The 9,874-nt window shown below is 40.1% G+C and overlaps 1 pseudogene; it reads right to left on the bottom strand.

Annotated features, from left to right (window-relative positions):
* Nucleotides 1-302: 302 nt before the first annotated feature.
* On the bottom strand, nt 303-3,009 carry LOC134623445 (heme oxygenase 2-like; annotated as a pseudogene).
* Between the last annotated feature and the right edge of the window lie 6,865 nt (nt 3,010-9,874).

Here is a 9,874-nt window from a genome sequence, read left to right as displayed (position 1 = left end):
TAACTCAAAGTGCATGCATCATAAAATAGCTTTTCAAACAACTGCATCACTGCAAAAGCTCTTTCACCACCATAACGCTGTTTCCGAAGTAGAAAGCTGTGTTTTCCATTCAGTGGAACGCAGGGTGGGATTGATAGGGGAAAACTCTTGGCACAATTTCAAAAATCATCTAGTTTCTGATAAAGTGTTTGGCCCTTTCTGATAGTACTGGTCAAACTAAGGAAGATGAAGTTTGGCTGGATCTAACAGTGTCCATGACTGTTCTTCAGCAGATCAAGTGTGTCAGAGATCACATAAAGTACCAGCAGTAAACCCAGCGAGGACAGCCATCCAGGCAGCCAGAACCACCTGGCAGGGCGGATGTCTGAGAAGTGTCATGGCTAACTGGCACACATGCGTAGGATTTCCACTAACAGCTGTTCAGAGGAGACATAAAGATGAGAATACAGGAAAAAAGAGGGGGAAAAAAAACAGGATAATTGAATTAGGTGCTTCATGTAACTTTGTAGCTATGAATGATCTGACCCTTTGCACTCAGACATGCCACAGTTAAAAGGATCCCTTTTTAACTGAAGTCCATGATGACACTGTCCAATCTTTAAAGGGCAAGTCTATAAACTATTATCAAACTGAGCACCAAGTTTTTAACTTTCTATCTGCAGAATGAAATGCTAGAAACAAATTTCATAAATACAGTAAAGCAGATGCATTTCTTACCCATTTTAGCTGCATAATATGGGCACTTGTTGATATCCCCACCCTCCATCATCTCTGCATGACTGTGTCCAAACCCTGCATCTTGGACCTCCTCTTTGATAGTCTTTCCAAGCTCTTCAAGTTCTGTGAATACCTTTTTGTAAATAATAAAATTAGATATTTATTAGCTTTAAATTTCTCTTTCAAACAATGCACCTTTTTGCAAATTGCTGTACATTGTATAATTCCTATAAGCAGTTTCCTCACCATCATGTTAAAGCCAAAAGCCCGATTAGATTCTTCCACAATCCTGTCTTTGGTCTCAGCATCCAGTTCCAGCTCATTCATCCTGCTTCGGTAAAGCTGCTTGAAGCCTTTGTGACTGTGGATTCCCTCAAACTGGTAGAAATTGAGACCTTCTCCTGTTGAGGGGAGCTTTAAAGCCCTCTGTGCCACTTTCTTAAGGATCTGTCCACCTGAGAGATTCACCCATGTAGCGGGTGTAGGAGTGGGCCACTAACAACATCGGGTCCTTCTCCCCCACCTCATGGATGCGGTCCACATAAGGCTTGGTGCCTGCAGATAGGCTAATCTGAAGAGAGAACACAACTGTGAAAGTCCAGTTTATACAAACCTTGTCTGGAGAAGATTTTTCTGTGTTAAATTCATTATATAACACTCTCAGCAGAGAGGACCTTTGATTAAATACAGCTTTTGGGATGATGATACCTGTATAATCATAATTTTAAGTGCCAGAAAAGGCCAGCCTCCTCTGGGACTGACATATATATCCTCCATATGCTTCCTACTGACCCGGTTTTCCCAGTCTTCTCCATAGAGATACTCAAGGTCCTGGGCCAGGGCCTCACACCGGTGCAGCTCTGCTGGGAAATAGATTGGAGCAATATGATGATGATCTTTGTTCTTCTCAATCTCCTCCTCCATAGCCGAGTAGACAAAATATAGAGCTGCTGTGCCTCTCTGACAGCAGACGGAGGAAAGAGGGGAGAATAAGTGGGTCAGAGTCAGACATAAAATGTTTCATCTAGCAGAAACTGATATACATAATATACAGTTAAATGGAGAAATATGATTTTATTTGATAAACTGATGTTCCAGACAGCTCACATTTTGCCAGTTTCTTTGGCAGGATTTTTCTGATCATGCCTTAGAACCAAGGCAAAGCATAGATCGAGACTTTACACACTGACAACACCAAATGTAGGCCTATGTCTCTAAGCACTTTTGATATACAGGGTCAAACTGAAGACCTTTGTGTGATGCTCTCCTGTGTACAGTAGTTCATTACTTTCACTTGTTCACAGACACTTTAGCTGCCTTAATTCTTGCCTTTATATAGTGAATAATCAAACCTTAAACAGCTCTCTTTTAATGCGTCCCCTGAGGAAATCTTTGACAAACTGGCAGTTCTCTGCTCTGTCGTGGGCCTCCTTGGTCCCCTCGGCCAACAGCTCAGACAGGTCTGTTGGACTTGTGAAGCAGAAAAGGACAGGAAGGGCGACACAAAAGAACACTTAGCCGTTTATCTGAATGACAAAATAGCAGCAAAAATAAATTGCTGCTTATTTACTTTGTTTTCTTCATACCTGAGAACTTCATCATCATCGCCATCGTCCAAAGCAATCATTGCTCTTCCTTTTTTGGCACTGTTGGGCTCTGGTGGGAATTCGTTTTCCATTATACTGGTTATATTTTGCCCTTAATAAGAAAAGGCAGATATTTAAAGAAAAACAAATACGAGCAGGAAATAAAAGAAAAGATTTAAATCATCAAAATAAACAACTTGTCACCAGTTAAAATTATTTATTTAAAGTAAAAAATATATATGCTTATGTAGCCTAATACGGTTACGGTTAAACAGCCTGTTTACAAGGTTACAATATCACTTTCTAACGTGACAGCAAAAGCAGTTTGTGTCCTTTAATGCACCACATTTCCCTGTTAGCTGATCAAGCGCCAGGTGAAGGAATTACTGTGTTATCCCTTTAACGCATCTTCTTAAAAACCTTAGTTTTGGGAGAAATATTTCACAGGCAGAGGCCGATAGCCACAGCTGACATCTGAAGGGAACAGTTACAAAACTGACGCTGCACGTACGTGTGTTTTGTAAGTAGCTACCGTTATAGTTACACTGTGCTGCTCACACGTTAAAGAGCGGCTCTGTATGTGTGAACACAAACACAAACAGCGTGTTATTACAATGTTTTAGGGATACGACAATGAAAAGCTAACTCACCTTGTCACAACAACACCGCACTGCTCGTCCCCAAACTGCAGGATTCAACGTTCACGGGGCACGCGTGACAACAAACCAATCGGTGGGTTCCCTTTAGTTGAGGTGCATTCTGATTGGTTAAGTCCTCAGCTTATACACCAATCAAAGGTTCGTTTGTTGTTTTGATACTCTTGATTGGTATTTATCCCTATTGATGTACAACGGCTTAAATTTAGTCAGGTATTAGTCACGTATTTCGGATATTTGTTTGTTTAGATCCTGTGGGTTGTGGTTTAATTGAAGATAGGTGTATATGGTGGCACTTACACTCCAGCCTACTTATACACTGTTCAAAAATGCATACAGTCAATTAAACCTCTGTGATACTCATCTGGTCAGCTAAATAGCAGACTAGCAGTTTCAGCTGCTTTGGTGTTAATGAAATTCAAAGCAGATGCATTAGAGCAGCAACAAACAGACAATGCCCAAAACAGGAATGGTTTGACAAGTGGAGGTCACTGACATTTTTTTTTCCGTCTTCATCTGTAACTACTGGTAGCATAAGGCGATACTTGGAATTGCAGAGGTTGCACATGTAGTCCAACTCCTCCAGGATGGCACATTAATATGACACGTTCCAGAAGGTTCGCTGTGTCTTCCAGTGCAGTCTCAAGAGCATTGAGGAGCTTTCAGGAGAAAGGTAGTTACTCTAGGAGAGCAGGACAGGACCATGGACGGTCCTTTGTGCAAGGAGGAACAGGTTGAGGACTGCCAGAGCCCTGCAAAATGACCTCTAGTAGGCCACTGGTGTGAATATCTCGGACCAATCAGAAATAGACTTCACTAGAGGAGGTGAGGGGCCTCACCTAGAGGAGGTGAGGGGCCTCACCTCCTCTAGTGGGCCCTGTGCTCACACCTCATCACTGTCTTGTTGTTCTCTTACATGGCCTGCACCACCCTCAAATATGTCTCTGCCACTCCTGACTTCCTCATACAGTACCACATTCCCTCCTTTGTCACAATATCTTTGATATCTAGATTTGTAGTGAAACTCCTGACTTGGAGCAAACTCCTGTACTTCTCCATCAACACTCCTAAACAAACATCACATCTGTTGTGTTCTTTGCAAGCCTCTGTTATCAGCGAAGTCCTTAACAACTCTCCCATAGCTCCATAGTATGGCACATCAACTTTATGCCTTTGTAATTCCTACAGCACATCACCCTTGTTCTTGAAAATCAGCACCACACTTCACTCCATTATAAAGCCAGCTGCCCTCTCTCCTAGACATCTCCCATACCTCCATAGTTATGTCATCTGGACCAACAAGTTTTCCTCTCTTCATCCTCATAGCTCTTCTTAGCTGCCCTCATTTCCTCTGTGGTAATTCTCTGTACTTCCAGATTCACTAGCTGGATGTCCTCCATCCATCCATCCTCCTCGCTTTCTTTTTCTTTGTTAATACAGAACACACAAAGAACACCTGTTCAATCAGTAAAATGAATTTCATCTTCGTATGGCGACAAATTGAAGCAGTTTCCACATCTCCTTTATTAAACTATATTAACAGCGATATTTCATGTTTGAATGTATAAATTTGAAGTTTCAAAGCTGCAATGTGCAGCAATCACCTTAAAATAAACAACAGCATTGAGAATAACATAATTTGAATTAAAATGTTTATTTTACCCCTCGGTAAATCCAAAGATTAAGTATTTTAGGCAGCATTAATCTTTTTCTGCCACAATGAAAAAAATGCAACAGAAAGTCTTTCTTAACAGAGAAAGTTCAAATTCATCTCCAACTGGGCTTTGAAGTTTTGTCGAGCCAGCTTAGGCAAAGAAAACCTGGCTGTGAAAAACTTCCTTCATAGCATAACCCCTCTGCTAAGAGCACATGTAACTCCAGTTATCGCTACCCTTTTGTGTAGTGTGTTGTCTACACCGCCAGGTGTCACTAGACTCCATGTGACGCCTCTCTGATGTTCCTGGAACTGAATTGAGCAGCTCTGTACTGAACTCAGAACCGCTTGGTGTGATCTTTTAATCAAGTTCTGTTCTTTTAAAATTAATCAATTAAGATTAAGATTCACTTTAGAAGAACATGATTTAAAATAAATGTCCTATTGTCTCTGGGCGGCTAAACAAGGAACAACTAGAGAATGCCAAAAAGCGCTTCTAAAAGAGCACAATATGTCGAAATCCATCACTGAAAAACTATGAATGTAAACACTATAATTCAATTTAGTTCATCTAACCCCAGTGTTACCTTTATGCCTTATACTATTTGATATTCTATTTACTTATTTATTTATTTATTTTATTGCTTCTTCAGGATTTGAGAGATGCAAAGTCATAAACACATCTCTTGCATCACCCGACATTCCATGGGAAATGTATTGTTAACATGCTTTTGTCATATTCCTCTTCTGGCTGGGTTAATTTGCTGTTTTGATAATCTATACATGTGTCTAAGATGGGAACTACTTTTTGTGGTTGCAGTCACACCCTGGATAAAGAACACCCTCAGTTCACCTATGGGCTCCCAGAAGAACACTTGAGAACATGAACAAAGGAACAAAGGTACTCGATTGGAATTTTTTCCTTTGCAAAAACCTCAGGGTATTGAAAAGGATTCTGGCAGCTCGAAGCGCTTCTTTCATGTTTTGAAGCAGGCCCCGGAGCTCCACTCGATTGTAGGAAAGCCCCACTTGTACTTGTTGCTGTCCTGATCCGAAGCATCCAACTGCAGACCCACCTCTGTTTGTTTGGTCATTGTTAACACTCTGAGACGAGCTTCCTATGATCAACAATATTACACTGACCTCGACTCCATTGCCTCCCTAGTGATTTTGTTGTTAGATTGAATACAATTTCCTGTGTTTCTGAATATTTTGGCTGCTTTTCTCTGATTCATTAGTCATTAACAATATATAGGAAGGCATGCACAGCTTTTTTGAACTGATGTGTAATACGCCTGAGTATGCCAAATGCTGCTTGTGTTGTGCCAGGCAGGCATTTACCACAGTGTAACCTGGATACTATCGTGTTTGTACAACTCCCTGTAGGTGCTAAACTAAGCCCATCGCTCCCTGGGGTTTGCATGACTCTACTATGATGAACTTCCAGCCACGCCAAGACCTCGTAGTCACACGTGTGTCATGCGGGTAGTGTGTGCCCCTGTATTGTTTACCACATTCCAGATTGTTTTTGGCACAACATTTTGGATCTTTATTACACAAAAGGGAAACCTTCCTGTCCCTGAAGGATTTCCTCTTATTTTGAATAATGAAAAGACTCAAGCTAAAATAATCCAGAGCTGGATTCGTCTTGGCTTGAATCACATTTTAGATGTTGTTTATTTCAAATACTGTTTGGGGATAACAACAACAACAGCCCCTTGACATTTTCTGACTAACACAAACTGGCATTCCTTCCTGTTGTTGTGACATTCCTCTAAATACAATTCTGTGCAAATGTCTTGAGTAACCCCTCAACCTTTATATCTCGCTAGGAAAATTGGAAATAGGCGCAATGCTTTATTGGATTATATATTCAAACCATGCATGGAAACACAGTATATAAGGCAAAACCAGAGTTTATAAAATTCAGTGGAGTTTGAAAGTCAGTATTTGGTTAGACCAACTATTCTTCACTAAAGTCTTAAGTCTATCAGACAGCTTTCTTGTGATTTCTTGAAGTAGTCTTCAGAAATAGTTCTCCAGGTTTCTTGAAGGACATTTTAGAAGCTCTTCTTTGAATATATCTATCGTCAATATGATTCCACACTGCTTCAATAATGTTGATGTCCAAGCTCTTCTGAGGCCAATCCATGACTGATGGTGTTTCATTGTGTGTTTTTCTATCCAGGTATGTTTTTACTGGCAGTGTGTTTGGGGTTATTGTCAGGCTGAAAAATGAAGCTGTTGCCAGCCTGACGTTTTCCAAACGGTAACGTATGGTGGATCAAAATCTGACGGTCCTTTTCTGTGTTCATATTTCCATCAACTTTAATAAGATCCTGAAAGCCACGGGCTGAAATTCAGCCCCAAACCATGACAGGGGCATATATCCAATCTCCTCTGTACATATTTATGATTACTTGAACCAAAGATTTTACATTCATCTCTCCATCAGACCTGTTGCCACTTTCAGGCCAGATCTTGTGTAAGTTGGTATACCTCAGCCCTTTCCCTTTGTTTCCCTTCTTCTTGATAGCAACCCTTGAGAACATTTCTGATGACGCTTCAGTGAACAGTAGAATAATCAACTGAAGGACGAGATGCATCTCTCAAGTCCTGTGTCAGGTCTTTTCTGGATCCTATTGCTCAAGATCACTCTAAAAATTACAACAAAATCTGGCTCCTTGGAAGGAAAATATAAAGAAACAAGAGGAATCAAGTCTTTTGCACAGTACTGTACTTTTTAAATTTTGCACAACATTCATGTTGAAAAGCACTGCAATATGTAACACTGATATTTTTGCCAGATGCTTTTAAGTATTTAGTTCCTCATTTTGGGAAATTCACCTATTTGCTTTCTTACCAATAGTCGGATGAAGTCTCAGGTCTGTTTATTATGAAGAGCTCAAAGTGATTAGCTCAGAAAAACTTGGTATGTTTTCTCTGTTTAGTCCTTTTTTAACAAATACTTTCTTGGGTTTTTCATTACTGTGAGTTGACCAGTCAAAACATATTTGCTGAAATATTTTTTCACGAATCTACCATCCTTGACCAGAAAACTAGTTAGTAAAATAATTTAATTTAATTTACAAGTAATAAAACATTTGCATGGCCTTAACCAAATATCTTAATCTTACCATTAGAAAGGAAATAAAACCACTCCACCTTGTTTTTAGCACATTTCCAACTAACAAACAGTAACTGCCATTCAAAGTGCATTCCTGGCCTCCCTGCAATGGCCTATTAAGAAACATTTTGCGCTCACACTTAGACAGGTTAAGTTTATATTTGAGAAGCCAACACAAATACGAAAGTGACGCACACGTCTAACTAGATTTGTTGCCTTAGATTTATTTTCTCCCCGTGTGAATGACACAACAACAGATCAGCTTCACTGCTTGGTTTCTGGGGTGAGAGCCCAAACGTTGGCACCATAAATCCTGGTTACTGCGGTGGCCAGCAGGGAGTGTGTTTAACCTGAGATCAAGTTTATAATTAGAAACATACATCCCTGTGTTTGGCTGCAGGAAACAGCCCAGGCCTCCATGTGTGCGCGAGGCTGTGGGCTAACAAAGAGAGGAAAGTGTACACATGGGGCAAGCATGCAATGTGATCACAGTCTGGTATTTAAGTGCTGTGATCACCTCATTAGAATGTGCAGGTGGATAAGAGGGCAGGATGGAGAAAGCCTATGAGACAAGGGAAGCAAACAGTCATTCTTCTACTGTATGTTTCAAATAGTCATCAATGAACTGTGAGGTTATGCTACAGACAAAGCTCTGCAGCTTGACTCACATAATAGTAGTAGTCATAAAACAAAGGCTGCACTGTTGCACATCTGTGAGTTTACTGCATGGAAAAAGAAAAGAACTGAATAAGAGTTTAGATTTGCCTCTATAATCACAACTTCTCTTTGTGCTTCCACAATCACTTAACAGAAGCAGTTTTTTTAATAACCCAGAAAGAATCTTGCTCTGCAAATCTTGGATATTTGCCTTTTTTTAGCCTCCTAGATTTACTGATCCTGTGTACATCCTAGTCCACCATGTCGCCAAGGAAATCTAAAACATATGGTGATGACCTTAAGTCTGATTAGAAACATTATATATTAGTGATGGAAATCCCATTTTGTAATTGAAAACAGTTACATTTGGTTGAAAGCCACAAAAAACAGGAGATCCAACTCATCCCTGCTAACAAGGAGTACATCCAAGGCTTTCTGATATCATATCAGCCATGTGCAAACTGAATCTACTGCTTGTATTCAGTTTGCAAACATTTGTCTATGTTATTAGGAAATCAAAATTAAACACAGACATATTATGACTCAGTATATATGTGTATTATTTAACATTAACATTTTCTAAACATGACATTATATAAATATATATTCAACCAGTGGCAAATAAAAGAATCAACAGGAAAGAAAGGGAGAAAAGGCAAAGTAAGAGGAGACATTCTCTGCACAGCCTCTGTTGTACTGGCAAGCTAACTGACAGGCTTTATGCCATCTTCTCTTTTATCAGTTGTTTTTACGAAGCCTTGAGTGTCACCACCCTGCCAATGCAGACCAAAGCCAGACAAAGAACTTGCTGGAGGGATATGTATGAAAACAAAAAGTTACAGATTCTCTGGTTCACTCCATGTTTTTTCCAGTAATAGTCAAATGGATGTGTTGTTGGGTAACACAGGGTGAAGCTGGGGGAATATGACAATAGACAATGGGGTAATACACATCACAACACCTATTGTGTACTCGGGTAAAATGTCTCCTAGTTTAATTCGTGGAGTCCAAATATTTCCAACTTTGAGCTGGACCCAAAATTGTTTTTCTTTTTTTTCTGATAACATAGCAGCATTCTTTCACCAGGGAATTCACAACAAAAAATGTTCTATTTCTGTGTGTGAATCTTCAGACAGTACCAGGGGTAAAAATGAATTTCTTTTAAGGATAAATTGAAAATGTGCAGAGATGGAGACTCTTTATTCTGCATGTAGTATTCCCAAATGGCATTGGATTGGCTATATGCTCCAGCTGTCCTTATAAGGTTAATTAGGTACTCACAATGCATATGGTACGAGACCTGCACGAAACACTGCACCCACCCTGCAGGAAGCCCAGCAGAGTTCATGGGTTAAATGTACATCATTAACTGTTAACAGCCATTAGACACTTGGGTCAGCGGTTCCCTTCTTTGGGCTGAATCTTTTCTATACACTTTCCCTCCCTCAAAAAACACATTGAAGCCAACTTGCAGGCC

Source organism: Pelmatolapia mariae, unplaced genomic scaffold (assembly GCF_036321145.2).
Source record: "Pelmatolapia mariae isolate MD_Pm_ZW unplaced genomic scaffold, Pm_UMD_F_2 NODE_ptg000657l+_length_102379_cov_1, whole genome shotgun sequence".
In the NCBI taxonomy this organism is placed as follows: Eukaryota; Metazoa; Chordata; class Actinopteri; order Cichliformes; family Cichlidae; genus Pelmatolapia; species Pelmatolapia mariae.
Note: the sequence above shows the minus strand (reverse complement) of the source record. Positions and strands in the feature narration are given on the sequence as shown.